Source organism: Capsicum annuum, chromosome 1 (assembly GCF_002878395.1).
Source record: "Capsicum annuum cultivar UCD-10X-F1 chromosome 1, UCD10Xv1.1, whole genome shotgun sequence".
Taxonomy (NCBI): domain Eukaryota; kingdom Viridiplantae; phylum Streptophyta; class Magnoliopsida; order Solanales; family Solanaceae; genus Capsicum; species Capsicum annuum.
The window spans coordinates 61,876,021-61,893,726 of record NC_061111.1 but is presented as its reverse complement, the minus strand read 5'-3'; the positions used below and the strand labels follow the sequence as shown (position 1 = coordinate 61,893,726).

The window sequence follows — 17,706 nt, the reverse complement described above, 5'->3', positions numbered from 1 at the left end:
CTCTTACTTGGCTTACTAATCCTAAAAATGATTGTAATTTATTTTTTGTATCTAATTCTTCTTTAGAATTTATCATTTTTTGTACTATATGTTGTTGCATTTTTACTCCACTTTTATCTATTTGTATTCCTAAAAATTTTATCTGGTTTTCATAATTTCAGCTTTCTTTTCGCTTAAACTTATTCCTGGTTTTTCTATTATATCTGTAAATTGTTCTAGTAATTTTAAATGTTCTTCTTTAGTTTTTGTATATAGTAGTATATCATCTATGTATACTATACAATTAGATAATTGTTTAAAATAACTATCCAAAAAGTGTTGATATCTACCTGGTGCATTTTTATATCCAAATGGTAATACATTCCATTCATAAAATTCTTGTGGTACCGTAAATGCGGTTAATTCTTTAGAATTTTTATTTAACTTTAAGTGGTAAAATCCTGATTTACAATCAAATTTACTAAAATAATTATGTCCTTGTATTTGTCTTATTTGTAATATCTTGTTTGGTATTGAGTAATTATATGTCATAGTTTTTGCATTTAAATTTCTATAATCAATGACCATTCTACTTTTATCTCTTTTTTGTTCACTATGTTTATTTACTATAAATGCCGGACTACTACGTTTACTATTACTTTTTTGTATATATTGTTTTTCTAATAGTTCATCTATATGCATTTTAAATTCTTTTAAATCGTCAAAATTATATGTTAATGATTTTTGAGTTATTATGCTATTTTTATCTATTAATTCAATTTTTATAGTAGTTTTATGTTTTCCCCATCCTTTTAATGGATCTTCACTATATAATTGTCTTAATGTTTTCTTTATTATTTCTACCTTATCTATTGAAAATATAGTTATTTCTTTTTTGTTTATCGAAAATACAATTAGTTCTACTGTGTCTTCTGTATTTTTTATATTTTCTAACTTTTGTGTAATTTTTTCACTTCCTTTTATCCAATAAGTTTTCTTTCTTATTTTATTAATAACTCTTTTTGCTCTTACTTTTTGTTTACATGGTGTTGTAAACCACCAATCTGTTTTAGTTATTATATGTGGGTATAATTTATCTAAAAATGACATTCTAAAAGCATATTTTTTTATGTTAGTTCATAATTATAGATTTCTTCTATTGTTATTAATTTATCCCATATTTGTATATTTACACTTTTAGCTTTATAAATAATTAAACTTCCTTCATTATTAAATCTTTTGACTACTATTGGTGTTTTTAATTTATCCCATTTACTTTCTGGTAAACAGTTGTATCTACATAAGTTTGCTTCTGCTCCTGTTTCTATCATAGGTGTATAATACCTTTTACAATATCCTTCTACTATTATTTTTACAAGTACATACATTTTCATATCATGTTAAAGTTTTTTTTATGAATAATTTCTCTTTATTATATGCTATAGATAATTGTGTATGTTTTATATTGTATGGTTTTACTTGTTCTAACCATTTTATTCCTAATATTATATCTGTTTTTTACATTTTTTCTTTTATTTCAAATTCTATTTTTATTTTTCTAACTCCTATTATTATTTTTTTTTTCCGCCATATCCTTAATGTTTATTAGACTCCTTGGTAGATCTGGGCATATATTATTATTAGATTTTATTTCTTCACTTTTTACTAGATATGTTGCTATATAATTTTCTTCTTGTCCTGTGTTTAAGAATATTAAATATTCTTTTTCATTTATTGTTCCCATTATGTAATATTGATTTAAATTAACTGTTGAAGTTGTTTCATAACTTGTTCTTTTTTATGAGCTTGATGATTCTGCTTTTTCTTGAGTTATTCTTTTTTATATACTTATTCTATCATTTATTATTTCTAAATCTTCATCTATGTCTATATTTTTGTAACTATAATCATTATTATCAATTATTTTTACGAATTGTTCAAAAGGACTTTCTATTTGTATTTTATTAATTTTATTTTTTTTCTGTTATTTTATGTTTTGTTGTAAATACATATAGATTTTTACATCTTGCTGTAAATATTTTACTTCTGGGGTTAGTTCTATTCCTGATATTTTTCAATATAATATTAATGATTTATCTATATTTTTATCTGTTATTGCTACTGAATAATTCACACTTATTATAAATTTAAATTTTTGGTATAATAAATTTCCTTTTATAGCAGTTATTATACTCTTTTCTATAGGTTTTATAATTCTATCATCTGCTAAATATAATTTTATTGGTGTATCTATTCCTTCTCTAAAACATGCTTTTATCAATATCTCTGTTTCTCCAAGGTGTACATATTTTATTGGGTCTTTACTTTTTATATCGTTTATTTCTTTATTAATTACTCTTTTTGTTACTAGTGGTATACTAGCTCTTTCTTTTGCATATCTACAGTCTATTACATGTTCTTATTCGCTTACTACGTAGTATTCTTAATTTTTCTACTAAATATATTTTTTTTGTTGGTATTTTAAATATTTTTTCTACACTTAGGTCTAACTCTTTTCCTTTTATTTCGTCCAATATATTACTGTCAAATATTATTTTTTGATCTGTTCCTTCTTCATTTAAATTTTCTTCCTTTGTTATTATTTTTATATCTTCTTCAGTTATTTGGTTCATTTTTATATCTTCTTCAGTCATTTGATTCATCTAATTCACTATCTATTTCATTATCTGTTTCATTCTCCGAAATTTCATATATACTATCTTCACTTTCTAATTCATAATCTATATAATCTATCTGCATATATTTTGTATTTTCTATTTTTATTTCTGATATTTGTTTCTTTTTTGTTTTTTTTGGTAATTTACAATCTCTAGCTAAATGTCCTAGTTTTCCACAATTATAACAAATACATTCTTTTATAGATTTCTTTTTTCTATACGGTCTTTTATGTTTATAATTTTTTACATAATATCTTTTTCTTGGTTTCTTATATTTATATTTTGATTTTTCATATTTCTTATATTTCTTATGTCTTTTTCTTTTCTTATAATATCTTTCCTCACATCCAAATTGAGGTGTTATTTTATCCTTGCAACATGCTAAATTTCTTATTAATGTTTTTTCTATTTTTATTTCTTCTCTATATTTTTGCTTCTTCTCTATATTTTTCACATAGATTTCTATACCATCGTTGTAAAAATTATATTCTTGCTCCTAGGGTATCTACTGTTTTTGCTTCATCCCAACTCTTTATTATTTTTGAACTAAATGGTTCAGGTAATTTATTAAAATATAATTCTCTTATTTCTTTACTTTCTTCTATATTATAGGTTCCTTTATAATTATATTCTTTAAATGCCCACGTATACTCATCTATATAACACATATTACATATTTCTAGTTTTAACATTAAATTTCTATTCGTATCTTTTTCTTTATTTTGTTCTTCTTCTTCTTCTTGTTGTTCTTCTTCTTCTTCTTCTGTTGTTATACTGCTAAATTCCTCTCTTATAATTATTTTATATTTTTTCAATATTTCTATTGATAATATTTTAGTAGTTGCTGATGTTCCTTCTGTTTTAGTATCAAATCTTAATACTTTTTTACTTGCTTCGGCTAGGTTTAAAAATCATAATTTTACTGTTCTTATTAATGTCTTTTCTATATATTCTGGTGTGTTTGTTGTATCTATTTTATTATCTGATAATTGTTTTGACATGTATCCTACCCATAGTTGTATTATTTTATTTGTATTGATTACACAATCTAAATCTAAAATGTTATAATTAATTATTTGTTTTGGTGTCCATTTATTATATTCATCCTTTGGATTATATCTTTTAAACTTAGTTTTATAATTATAGGTTGGTTTTCTTATTTCTAGTGTACTAGGTATTATATTTTTGTCTAGAGTATTTACTTCTGTATTTATTAGTTCTAGATTTTCTTTATTAATTACTTCTTGTTTTTCATTAATTTCTAGTTTTCCTATGTTTTCTAGAATTTCGGTAAATGTTTCACTATCTTTCGAGTCGTAATTATCTGTTTCTTTAGCATCTATTGTATTTATTTCTAATTCATTGGTTTCTAATTCTTTATTTTCTCCTTCTAATTTTTATTTAAATTGATTTATCTCAATTAATAATTTTTGTTCTTTATCTTTTTCTTCTTTTTCTTTCTGTCTTTTTTCATACAAATTTTTTAGCATTTGTAGTTCTTTTTCTAATTCAGCAATCCTACTCTTTTTGGTTTCTTCTATTTTTTCATATTTCTTCTGTGGTTTGTTGTTTTATTTTATCTATTTCCTTTTTTCTGTCTATCTCTTCATTTTCTCTTTTTATTCTTACCATAGCTGTCAACTTATCTTCTAATTTTAATTTTTTTCTAACATTAAATATAAATGTTCATCTATTTTCTTATATCTTCTTCCTAAATTAGAGAATACTATTCTTATTTTTAATCCTTTGTGATTTTCATATGTTTTTCGTCTATTATAAATTCTTCTTTGTTCATTTTATTTAAATATATATAGGTTATGTTGGTATATATATTCTAGACTATCTATTGTTAATTCTAAATTTGATATTTCTTCCTTTTGTGCATTTATTGAGTTTTTACTAACTCCGCCAATTATGTTATGATGTAGTCTTTCTATCCTTATTTTTAATTCTTTACATTTTTCAGATATTATTTGTTTTAATTCATTATATTTTTGTAATTTTTGTACGTTATTGATCTAAACAATATTTATAATATTTTGATGGATATCTAAATCTTATTTTATCATAATTAGTTGCTATATGTCTCATTCTTCTAGATTTTAAATGAATTATTAATTTTTCTTCAATATTAGATATTAAAGTAATTAGGTAGGCTAATCTATGGGGGTCTCCTTTTATTTTATTTAGACTTTTATATTTTGAATAATTACTAGTTAATGCTTCTTTAATTTTTCTAAAAGCTTCTCTATTTTTAAATGGTCTTCTCATAATTAGTCCATATACTTGTATGTATATAAATACAAATAACAAATTGTACATATTCATGACTAAGTTATTCAAATATAAATAATAAATTTATTTGAAATATATAGTATTATACAAATAAATATAAAGTATAAAAAATATATAAAATATAAAATGCAATGACAACAAAAAAAATGAGAAAAAATACAAAAAAGAAAAAAGAAAAATGACAAAACAAGAAGAAAAAGGGGGAAAAAGAAAATACAAAAAAAAAAGAATACAAAGAAAAAATAAATAAAAACGAAAAAGAAAAAATAGATGAAAAAAATAAAAAAGAAAAAAAAGTAAATTAAAGGAAAAAAGAAAAGAAAAAAAAAAGAGAAATAAAAGATAGATAAAGAGAGAAAATAAAGCAGAGAGACTATGTATTATATTTAATTGGTAAGAGATGCTATAAATTGTAATTAATTGAAACTTAGGCTAAATGAGATAATTAGAAGCTTATGTTTGCTAATCCATGTACATGTAGGTCTCAAGCAAATATAATTAATTCATATACTTGTTTGTATATAAAAACAAATGATAAGTTGTATACATTCATGACTAAACTATTCAAATACACATAATAAATTTATTTGAAATATATAGTATGATACAAATAAATATAAAGTATATAAAATATATAAAATATAAAATACAATGACAACAAAAAAGATGAGAAAAAATACAAAAAAAAAAATGACAAAAATGACGAAACAAGAATGAAAAAGGGGAAAAAGAAAATTAAAAAAATGCAAAGAAAATAGAAATAAAAACAAAAAAAGAAAAAAAAAATAGATGAAAAAGGCGAGAAAGAAAAAAGGAAAGAAAAAAAGAAAATATAAGAAACGAGTAAAACGTAAAAAGGAAAAAAAGAAAAATGAAAAAGAAAATAATTATATTAAAGAAAAAAGAAAAGATTAAAAAAAAAGAAAAAAAACTAAAATTTTAAGTATAGATGGGTGATCTCTATGTTTAAATGGATACCTATATTTTATTTATTTTATACATATTTGTATGACCTTTCAAAATGACTTGATCTTCATATTTATCTATTTAAAATATGAGTGATCAGTGATCCAACTCAATAAATATAGGTTAAATGGTCTCCTTTCACAAATATGGGCTGAAATTGCCACATCTCCTAATGACACTATCATCCAATATGATAAGATACAAACAGGAATGGTACAATTGAAGAAGAAAGTAGGTGGGGTTGCCAATGAAATTCAACAGCAAAGTTCTTTATTAAGAAAAAAGTTTAATTCCATGGCATCACTCTTGACAAGGTTGATAAGGAACCATGATCAAGTATAGGTTATTCTTTCTAGCACAAGAGGCTCCAATAGACTCAGTCAAGTCCAAATTGTTTGGACTAATTCGATTAGGAAGTTTCCAATCAAAGTGATACAACAATTGAGTTAGTGGAAAACAAATATTTGCTAAACCAAATGATATCCCGGGACACATCCTCCTTCCGCTACCAAAGGGAAGATATTCAAAATTATTATCAATAAAATCCATAGAGTTGTGCTCAAATCTTTCATGTTTAAAGCTTTCTGCATCATTCCAATATTTTGAATCTCTTCCAATAGCCCATGCATTGACCATAACTTTTGTTTTCCGAGGAATAGTGTAGCCGTTTATGTCTGTTTCTTCCCTACATTCTCTTGGGAGCAAAAGCGGAAATGGAGGATGGAGTCTGAAACTTTCTTTGATAACCAATTTTAGGTATTTAAATTCTTCGACATCATTTTCATCAAAAGATTCTTTTCCTCTAAAGGTGTTTCTTACCTCTGTTTGAGCTTTGGAGAGCATATTTGGGTTCCTCATCATTTCCACCATGATCCAATCAATTGTTGCTGATGAGGTTTCTGTTCCCGCAGAAAATATGTCCTTACATTCATGAACAAATTACAATATTAAAACATTCTCTCGTGCTATAATATTTGTTCAAACTTTTTGACTAATTTCTACTGAAATATTAAAACAATCTACTTGTATTAGACTTGTGCTGCTACCTTTGTTCTACCTGGAAGGAACTTTTTCCAACGCCAATTCTCTTTTATCATGGTGTATTCTATTATTTAAATTATTATAGAAATGCTAAGTTGGGGAGGCACAGAATAATAACAATTAGAATGAGGAGGAGAAGAAGTGGAAGGGTATATAACACTTACTAAAATAATAGCTTTGATGTTGTCATTGGTGATTGGAAATTGAAGGCCTCCTTCTTTCATTAGTCTTACCAGTGCGGCAACAAAACCTTCACCTTCTAATTCACCATTGTTCTTGTTCTCATTGATAATGTTTTCGAAAATGGCATCTAATTCATGGTGTACATCCATAATTCTACCCTTCATTCCACATAAAACATGAAGTAATTTCAATGATGGAAATATATCAGTCACATCAAACCCTTCCATTAAGCGTGACAATTTTTTGACCAGTAGAATAAGTTCGTCTTGCTCTTTGAATACTTTCCCAAATTCTGACCTGTCATAGAAGAAGTGAATTGAAAAATCTTTTTTGTTACATTAACAAGCTCACCGAAGATGATCGAATAGATTAAAATTCATCCTGTCTAATAGATGTGAATGACTTGACATTTTTGACACTAAGCAATTTCAAGATACAAATTTTTCGCATTTGTCTCCAATAATAGCCATAGGGGGAAAAGGCAATATCACTCCCATTATAACAAACAATCTTGGCAGCTACAAGCACGGGCCTAGATGCAAAAGCGATGTCATGAGTTTTTAGTACTTGTTTGGCCATGTCAGGAGAAGTAACAACAACTAGAGAAACTTCACCTAGTTGAAGATGTATAATTGGACCATATTTTTTGGCTAAATCTCTAAGAACACGATGTGTAAGTCCACCAAGAAAATGAAAATTGCTTCCAAGTAAAGGTAATTTCCATGGACCCGGAGGTAATCTTTTGGTTTTGCTATTGGAATTCTTCCATTTTATTAACAAAATGAAGAAAGACACAAAAAGGAAAATTGAAAAGAAGTTGAAGAACTGCATATTTTGGGAGGGATATTTGGCTTGATAGGATCTGCAAATTAGTGTTGTAGCATATGTCTTCTATAGGCCTTTTGATTTGGCAAGAAATGAGAAAAATGACCTCTTATGCTTATGTTTGAGAATAAGTTCAAAATAGCGTTTAGAATATGCTTTGAATAGTTTTGTTCCGTTAAATTTATCAAGTCCTAGTTAAATATTTAACAAACTCTTTTCGTTAGATTTGATCTGAACTGAAAATAAATAAATAATGCAAACTCACATTTGAAGGTATTTGTTTTCAGTTTCAACTATTTTTGATCTCTTTCTAGAGTTGGTGTAGCTTTTCCATTGCTACTGCTGCTATATTTTGGTATATTTTTTAGTGTCCTGTATAACTTTCTGTGCTATAATTTCTAGGATTTGATGAAATTTTTTTAGTTCTTTTTTATTAAATCTTTCACACTTCTGTCAAATCTAACAAACATATTTCGTTAAATATTTGATGGATATTAGAAGTGTTCAAAGCATTACTTAACTATTTTAAATCTACCATCAAATATTAGGAACTTTTGTCAATTTCCCAGTTTATATGAGAGATGCAATTTTTCCAATAACTTTTGCATTTCAACTCTTATGAATACGTAGTTTATTGACTGAAAAGGACAATGATTAAATTTTTGCCTTAAATTTTCACTCTTTACGAATACGTAGTTTACTTAACAGAAAGGACAATGATTATATTTTAATCGATTAATTATTGTGTTCCATGTTACTTATGGATATGTAATAGCTGTCCCACCAATAATGTGGGAACAAATTATATTTCGATGATGGCATAAGATCCTCATTGGAATATGAAAATTTTGTTAGCGTATGATAAGCGTGTTTAGTACCAAATGACATGAAATAATTTAAATTTAAAGACCAACATCAGTGGTGGCGCAGCGGAAAGGAGCTGCCCCAACCTACCCAGGGGTCGAGGGGTAGGGACAAACACTCTGTTGGGAGTTCCCCCCCCCCCCCCCCCAAATGGGCTCGATACAGGGCGAATTCGAATATAGTCGGACTCCTAAAAAGCGAATATCGGACATCGGGTGATTTAAACCAAAAAAAAATAATAATTTAAATTTAAAGGCTGATATTACTTTTAAGTTAATTTTTTCCATCTATCTATATCTGTATAATCTATATCTATAATCTACATCTAGCTGCATCTACAATATATTAAAAGTATGAAGTATATTGTTTGAACTTTTTGCTCTTCATTAAAAGTCTTTGATTTAGATAAAAAGTTCCGAAATAAACGAATTTGTGCTGTGCGTGGAAAGGAAATTCTCTATTGACTAAAACTTTACGGAAACTTTTGGTAACATAGTTTCAATTTAAATAGGAGTCAACTGCATATTATAATTTATAAATTATTGTATAAAATATCTCTTTTCAATTTGTGAAGTAACAAAAACTTTATACCAATATCCTAACGTAATAGGAGTAATATATATTACAACACAATTTTTAAAAAATAAAATCGTCCTTTTCTCTTTTTTGTTTTTGGAAAATTTTCCTTATAAATCAAAAGGTCAATTTTCTTCCAAAACTACCGTACGTAGGGAGATCAAAACAAGTTTAGGTATGTATTCTTGATAGACAATTGCTAATTGAGAATTTTTTAATATAAAATCTTGATGTATCTTATGATTAAAAAGACAAATATGTTAGTGATTTGAGGTAAGCTTTCTAAAATTTTAGTATGTCTTTTTAATTTTATAATCTTAACAATATCTAGGAAAGAGATAAATTTGTAATTTGAGGTAGTTTTTAAAAATTTTAGTATGTTATTGAAATTTAAAATAAAAAAATTATGATGTATTCTTGATAGATAATTGTTAATCAAAAAGTTGAGGTAAGTTTTCTATGATTTTAGTATGCTTTTGAAGTTTATAATAAATAAATTATCACGTATACAAAAATAGTTTTGAGAAAAATACATTTAAAAGCACTTTAAAAACTTAGTCAAATACTGATAGTTAGTAAAATACTAGTAGTCGCTCTGTCACTAAATTTATTAATCAAACACAAATTGTTTCTCGCCGAAAGATACACATCGAAGTGATTTTATAAAATTGAACTCATTAAAGCAAATTACACACGTGAAATGCGTATACTAAGACTAGTATATATATAACCGAATAATCTAACTCAAATCTATACAATTAAACTGATAAATATATATAATATTTAGTTTGTTTTGATTTGATTTAATTTTTAATGATTTAAAAATCAATTATATTAATTTAATTTGGATTTTGATCAAAAACCAAACCGTGAAAACACTATCTCTCTACACTACTATTATGATCAAACAAGCTCCACTCTATGAGAAAAATAGGATTTTGAATAAGCTCAAAAAATAAAAAAATAAAAAAGGCTAGCACAAAAAATTGAGATTCGCTGGTCAATATTCATATTTCATCCTATAAAAATTTTAACTTATAATTGATAAAAAAATCTTCTTTTAAAACAACTTTAAATTTTCAAATTTCACTCTCTTCTTAAGATCTTATTTAATAGCTTTTTCCTAATATCTCAAATCTTCTTCCAATACTCTCTTTAAATTTATATAATCAAAACCGACATTCTATTAAACTATATTATTAATATGTATAGATGAAATAATATGTATACATATCAGTAGTATACATTCTGATTTACAGTATAGGTGGAATAATATGTCGTAACGGATATCAATGTGTGCAACAACTATTTATTTGTCATATTAGGTTAGTGTATAGATAATGTATATGATTATGTACATTACATAGGTTGAGCTGAAATTGGTATACATTATCATATTTAATCAACGGATATGGATATTAATGAATAACATGAACATAAGAAACTAAGATGCATCCACATTCAGTTTCAACATTCATTCTGGGAATCATAGCATACATATCAAAAGCACGTCATGTGATATATGCAGTGTTTTTTTTTTTTTTTTTTTTTAAAGTCAGGATTCTATTTCTTCAACTTGACATATACATGTAATTCCATATCATTATGTACCAACATTGACGAAAACCTATTGCCGCTTGGCTATCACAGTGTATACATACTAGTGCCACTGGTTTCGACCAATAAGGAATATCTTTCGAGAAATTTCGGAGCCATTCTGCTTCTTCACCGGCTTTATCTAATGCGATAAATTCAAATTCCATTGTAGAGCGAGCAATACAAGTCTGTTTGGATGATTTCGAAGAGACCGCTCCTCCACTGATAGTAAATACATATTGACTTGTGGATTTTACTTCGTTCGATCCGGTGATCCAATTTGCATCACTATATCCTTCAAGTACCGCAGGATTTTTATTATAATGCAAGGCATTATTTTGAGTGTACTTAAGATACCCCAAAACTCTTTTCATTGCCATTCAGTGAGTTTTGTTGGTATTACTCGTATATCGACTCAATTTACTGATAGCGCATGCTATCTCTGGTCGTGTACAGTTCATTATATACATTAAACATCCCAATACTCTTGAGTACTCTAATTGCGAGTCACTTTCACCTTCATTCTTTCGAAGTGCAAAGCTCGCATCCAATGGAGTCTTGGCAATACCGAATTCCATATACTTGAACTTGTCAAGTACCTTTTCGATATAATGAGACAGTGACAATGCCAACCCTTGTGGAGTTTGATGGATTCTTATACCTAAGATTACATCTGCAACTCCAAGGTCTTTCATATCAAACTTGCTCTCGAGTATTCCTTTTGTTGTATTTATGTCAGAAATGTCTCTACTGATGATCAACATATCATCCATATATAAACATACAATGACTTGGTGATTCAGAGTGTCTTTAATATAAACACATTTATCACATTCATTTATTTTGAATCCGTTTGCCTACATGGTTTGGTCAAACTTCGCATGCCATTGTTTAGGTGCTTGCTTTAGTCCATACAATGACTTAATAAGTCTACACACCTTATTCTTCTTTTCTGGAACCACAAAACCCTTAAGCTGTTCCATGTATATTTCTTCCTCCAATTCTCCATTTAGGAAAGCAATTTTCACATCCATTTGATGGATCTCAAGGCCATATACCGCAGCCAAGGAAATTAACATTCGAATCGATGTTATCCTTGTTACTGGCAAGTATGTATTAAAGTAATCAAGACCTTCTTTCTGTTTGAAGCCTTTTACTACAAGTCTTGCCTTGTATTTGTCAATAGTACCATCCGCTTTCATCTTCCTTTTGAAGATCTATTTGGAACCTAAAGGTTTATTTCCAGGAGGAAGGTCAACCAATCCCCATGTATGGTTGCGTAAGATTGAATCTATCTCACTATTGACTGCCTCTTTTCAAAAGGATAAATCCAAAGATGCCATCGCTTTCTTAAATGTTTGAGGCTCATTTTCCAAAAGAAATGTCACAAAATCTAATCCAAATGAATTAGACGTTCTTTGACGTGTACTACGTCTTGGATTTTCTTCATTATGTTCATTCTCAATTGGTTCATCACGAGGTCATTTAGATCTCCCACTAGACTGTTCATGTCTAATTTTATATGGGTAAATGTTTTCAAAGAATTCAGCATTGTCTGACTTAATTACCATATTTTCATTAATATCCGGATGTTTGGATTTATGAACCAAAAATCAACATGCTTTACTACTTTTAGCATATCTTATGAACACATAGTCCACCTTCTTAGGTCCTATCTTAACCCTTTTAGGCATAGGAATTTGGACCTTTGCAAGACACCCCAACACTTTGAAATATTTCAAGTTGGGTTTTCTTCCTTTTCATTTTTCATAAGGAATTGATTGTGTCTTACTATGGGGAACTCTGTTGAGTATACGATTGGCTGTAAGGATAGCCTCACCCCATAAGTTTTGCGGTAAACCAAAACTTATAAGCAAGGCATTCATCATTTCCTTCAAAGTTTGATTCTTTCATTCCGCAATTCCATTAGATTGAGGTGAATACAGGACTGTAGTTTGATAGATGATTCCATTCTCTACACATATTTCGGCGAAGAGAGATTTATATTCTCCGCCCCTATCACTTTTTATTATTTTTATCTTTTTATCTAACTAATTTTCAACTTCATTTTATATTGCCTAAACGCATCTATTGCTTCATCCTTACTATTTAGCAAATAGACATAACAATATCTAGTGCAATCATCAATAAAAGTTATGAAATACTTTTTCCCACCACGTGATGGTGTTGACTTCATATCACAAATGTCAATGTATACTAAGTCTAAAGGATTGGAATTCCTTTCCACCGACTTATAAGGATGCTTTATATACTTTGATTCTACACACGTTTGACACTTTGATTTATTGCACTCAAAGTTTGGCAAAACTTCTAAGTTAATCAGTTTTCATAACGTTTTATAATTAACATGATCTAAACGTTCATGCCATAAATCATAAGACTCAAGTAAATAAGAAGAATTTGAATTTTTATTTATTTCAACAGTCATTACATTCATCTTATAAAGGCCTTCCGTCAGATAGCCTTTTCTTACATACATTTCTCCTTTGCTAATTACAATTTTTCTAGAAACGGTTACACATTTGAATCCGTTCTTTTCTAGAAGTCAAACAAAAATTAAATTCCTACGTAACTCTGGAACAAACAAGACATTTTTAAGTGTCAAGACCTTTCCTGAAGTTATTTTCAAGCATATTTTTCCTGTTCCTTCTACCAATAGTAGCGGAGTTAGCCATGTAGATCAGTTTTTCTACTTGAGCTGGAGCGAATGACGAAAACAACTCTTTGTTGGCACATACATGATGGGTGGCACCAAAATCCATCCACCATTCGTGAGGATTTCCCACCAAGTTGCATTTTGAGAACATAGCACACAAATCATCACATTCTTTGTTGGATTCAATTAAATTTGCTTGATCCTTTTTGTTGCCTTTCTTCGGGGCACGACAATCCATGGACTTGTGGCCAATCTTGCCACAATTGAAGCATTTTCCCTTGAATTTTTTCTTGGGTTGATTACATCCTTGTTCAACTTTCTTTTCTCTCTTAGAATTGTTTTGGTCATCTTCTACAATATGTGCTCCATTAATTGTAGAATTCCCTTTTGATCTTCTCTCGACAGCTTTATTGTCCTCTTCAATACGCAGTCGGATAATAAGATCTTCGACATTCATCTCCTTGCGCTTCTGCTTCACATAATTTTTGAAGTCTTTCCACAAAGGTGGTAGATTCTCAACTGTTGTTGCTACTTGAAATGCATCATTCACAATCAAACCTACAAAACAGTTTTTGTGAGTATTAAAAACTTTTTAAATTTATTCAACTAAGGTATTTTTCAAAGATATACCTTCTACTAGGAGATCGTGTATGATGACTTGCAACTCCTGCACTTGAGAGACAACCGATTTGCTATCTATCATTTTAAATTCCAGGAACCGTGCAACAAGGAATTTCTTAATTTTCGCATTCTTTATTTTATATTTTCATTCAAATGCCCCCACAATTTCTTCGATGTCTTAGTTCCACTGTAGATATTATAGAGGTCGTCTTGGAGACCACTCAGAATATAATTCCTGCAAAAGAAGTCTGAATGTTTCCAAGCTTCTACAATTACAAAATACTGTTTGTCTGAGGTTCCCTCGGGTACCTCAGGAGCGTCTTCGCTAGTGAACCGTTGCAGACACAAAGTGGTGAGGTAAAAGAATATCTTTTTCTGCCATCATTTAAAGTCAATGCCCACAAATTTTCCAGGCTTCTCCGCCAGTGCCATTGTAGGCGGAGCATTTATGCGACTTGATGTGGCAATATTAGTTGCCCCCACAGACTTTGCCGCATCTTGCATTTGAGTTTCGCTTGTCATTTTCCCTGTCACCACAAGACAGAAAATTTAGTATTTTTAGAATACTACTTATAAAGTTAAATAACTTTTAAACTTTTCGTCTTGTTTCTAGTTAACGATGAAGTTTTTATAACTTCAAATCGTCAACCGAGCGAACTTTAACTTGTGATGAAGATTTTATGTCTTCTAATCACTAGTTAAGTTCAGGCGGAGTAGAAAGTTAAAACTTTAATTTCCAAAAACAAGCTATATAGATTCTGAAAGTTGTTTCCTTAAGATTGTTATTTCTTTCTACCGGTATGCAGAATCTGTATATGCAGAATAATAACTTTAACTAGAGTTAAGTATAAACAAGAACATAATGAAGTATATCAAATACCCTCAACACACGATCAAAATGACCTTTCCAAGAGGTGTATTTTATTTTTTCTAGAAAATAGATGAAACAGAAATGAATAAGGCCAAGTCGTCCGAATTCATGAAGTTTTCTTAAGGAAACAATTCCCCTCACTATACCCGACATTATGGAATTTTTCCTCCCAGGATAAAATGGCCTTCAATCCAAATATAGCGGTACCTCAAATATTTAGACTCGTTGAACGCACTCAATAGTTTGAATGATCACACAGATTTTTGAAGACAAGAAGAATATTTTTTTTATTCTAAAATTTCATATCAAAACCTGTGGTTGAAAGCAGGTTTATATAGCCATAACATGCCTCTTCTGAAAAGAGGCAATGGTTCACTCCAAAGGTTGTACCTTTGCTGTAAGTTCATGTCTGTTCATCAAAGATTGCATCTTTTCTTGAACAGTCATCTCATTTCATGAATCAGTGTGTCACTTCATTGAAGGATTACATCCTTTTGAAGCATCATTTCGAACCATTGTAACCTTCTGTAGCCTCAGTTCAGAACAATGTATCATTTCTGAAGCACCAGTATGAAAACAATGCATCAGTTCACTTGAAACAGTGTAACTGTTACTGCACGTATATATAAATAGAGGTCCAAAACACTACAGAAAAATTTTACTGCATTTTTCCTTGGCATTCTTCGGAATTCAAATAAAGTTTGTTCAAAAAGATAGATCTCATCGATCGATCATTTGAAAAATCCAAATCCAAATCCGAAGCTGAGCCGACCGACGACGATGACGACGGCGTGAGGCATCTATTATTTCTTGCCTCACTTGCCATGTAGAGTAAGTGTTCTTGATTATAAACACTTTCAAGTTCTCTTCTTCCACCAATGTGGGAGAAAGAGTAAACTTTCTAATTTGGGAGTACACTTTTCATTTTAATGTCTCCTTCCCCTCCACCATTTTATTCTCCATTTTTCCATTCACACTTTTTCATATACTATGAACCCAACAAAATAATGATATTGCTCGATCGTTTCTAATATTTCTTTCAAATACCCAAGGATGAAAGGTGAACTTTTGAGTTTTTCTGGAATTAAATGAACAAGTACAAATCTAAAGAAAGATTCATATGAGATTCTGAGAATGTTCAAGTTTTAAGCATATGCTTTGAGGCAATGAAAGGATACTAAACCAAAATTTACTCATGAATAGGGTAATAATAGAAAGATACTTTATGTTGAAATGTAACCGTTATGCACCAGACTAGGGAGCAGGTCCTCGAACAATTTTGCAATAAATAACAATGAACAAGAAAGAATGAAATATGAAATTAGATGACACAAAATATTTACGTGGAAATCTCCTTGCTTAAGGGAGTAAAACCACGACCTACGTCATAGGATTTCTCAACTTACTTCACTATCTTCAAGCAACGTTGAATACAACTTTCGTAATTGTAAGGATTAAACTCTTAATCCTTAAACATCTATCAACAACTCTATTACAAGACACAATTTGCAATAACTCTATTTATACCAGTTGAAAACTCTAACTCTAGTAGACTCAATACACAAACTAACTTTAGTCTTAAATGTCAACTAACTCTAGCTAACATTGTCATCATGTATGAAAAGGACGGTACAAGAACACCTACAACAACTGTACTAGAAAGTGTAGGTTTATACTCAATTACAACAAGAGCTCATGACTAAATAAGTTTGATCGAGCAAGTCCTTATTGCTGTTGAGGATATGTTGTGTTTTTTCTTAAAAGAAATTGCCCTTTAATCCAATGCAAAAACTAGGTATTCTTTTGACCATCCATTTTGCATATATGTAACACCCTACATTTTCGGGCTAAAGTTTGAACCCGTCCTTCGTACATGTGTAGACCCGAACCTAATAATTTTTATATAATTATAAGTGGGATGATCAATTATTTAGTGTGGTAACATCTTTGGATATCAGTTGAAGTCAAGAAAATCTCCTAGCTCAAAATTGTGTTGAGAACTTTCCTACCTATTGTGTTTTAGTGTACGTTTTTACTTGAGTCAATTTTCAACAATCATTACACCTAGAATATAATGAGTTAGATGGTATACTCTATACCAAATTAAATTCTTTTAAGCCTTCTTCCCAATGCAACTGAATGCTTATCAATCTATGTTCAGAGTAAAACATTATGGGCAATTTAGTAAGATGCTATCCAGGTTGTGTGATGGGCCGCACGAGGCAAAACTTCTATTGCATGTTTGGCCGTACGATGAGACCCCACCTTACCTGACATAAAACATGTTTTTCCTACATTAAATCCAGGGAAAAATATTCCTTTCATCCATATAACTCCCTTAATTCATTTTTAATTCCTAAATTCGTCCCAAAGTAAGATAATCACTCTCTAATCCCTAATTCATCTTCTCTCCCAAAAACCCCAAGCTTTCAATCTAAAGTATCAATAAAGGTCAAAAGATTATGGGTTCTTCTCAATGTTTTCTCACCAATTTTGTCATCAAGGGTATGGACAATAAATTTAAGTCTTCATAT

At 29.1% G+C, this 17,706-nt stretch overlaps 1 pseudogene; it reads right to left on the bottom strand.

Annotated features, from left to right (window-relative positions):
* Nucleotides 1-5,918: 5,918 nt before the first annotated feature.
* LOC107854625 lies at nt 5,919-8,032 on the bottom strand (annotated as a pseudogene).
* Nucleotides 8,033-17,706: the final 9,674 nt, after the last annotated feature.